This window comes from Oratosquilla oratoria, chromosome 39, assembly GCF_046742065.1.
Source record: "Oratosquilla oratoria isolate Oo_2021 chromosome 39, ASM4674206v1, whole genome shotgun sequence".
Taxonomy (NCBI): domain Eukaryota; kingdom Metazoa; phylum Arthropoda; class Malacostraca; order Stomatopoda; family Squillidae; genus Oratosquilla; species Oratosquilla oratoria.
The window spans coordinates 32,328,350-32,329,426 of NC_134815.1; positions in this window are offsets into that span (position 1 = coordinate 32,328,350).

Here is a 1,077-nt window from a genome sequence, read left to right on the forward strand (position 1 = left end):
GATACGTTTCTATTAACCCATTAAACTCCGATGACAAGATGTCTTGTCATTTGGTCAAATAAAACAAAAAATCATAAAACACCAAAATGTTTGATCAAACACCAGAAAAATATGACGTCAGTCCTCGCTTTGTGCGAGGACTGACGTCATATTTTTCTGGTGTTTGATCAAACATTTTGGTGTTTTATGATTTTTTGTTTTATTTGACCAAATGACAAGACATCTTGTCATCGGAGTTTAATGGGTTAAGGCTACTTTTTCTCCAACCTCCAACTAATCGGCGGTAACACCCATCTCCAACACTTTTTCCGCCGTAAAATTACTTTGGCAAACTATTGTGTTTTCTCAACAAACTATATAGAACAGGGGTTTCTCATTAGGGGTGAAATTCACCCCCAGGGGGGAATTTTGGGATTTCTGGGGGTGATTTGTGACCACAGTCAGCTTACGGGGTGAGGAAAGCAATTATAGGTTTTGGCCTATCTGGCCTGTCACCTGGGCTGGATTTATACTAATTTGGGAAAAATATATACTAATTTGGAAAAAAATAAAAGGGTTTTTAGTAATATTTGCATATTATTTAGAATGCACCTTTTGAAACAGACAATCTTGGAAAGGAGGGGGGGAATGACATTCTGACAAATGGTGAAAGGGGTGAATGGGCCAAGTAAGGCTGAGAACCCCTGATATAGAATGTCATTTGATATCCTGGAGGAAAATTATTTTCCTCCAATCAATTGGCGGTACCGACCATCTCTAGCACTTTTGCCGCCGTAAAATCAGTATGGCAGACTATTTTGTTTTCTCAGCAGTTTACATAATCTCCGGCTGCAAATCTGTTCCAACAGTTGAAGGAAAAATAGCCCAGTGTGATAACACCTCTACTGATGTAAAGGATACGGAAGACCCGATTGACGATTTTCCATTTGGTCAACTTCCATTTCGACATATTATTGCCAAATAGGATTTTGCCAAATTTCTGTTAGTTTGGCATTTCTCCAACCTTAAATAGGTTTGGTTATGTCAGGATGTTAGGTTAGATAAACTGGCGAACTAAAAATTTGGCAAACAATTGGG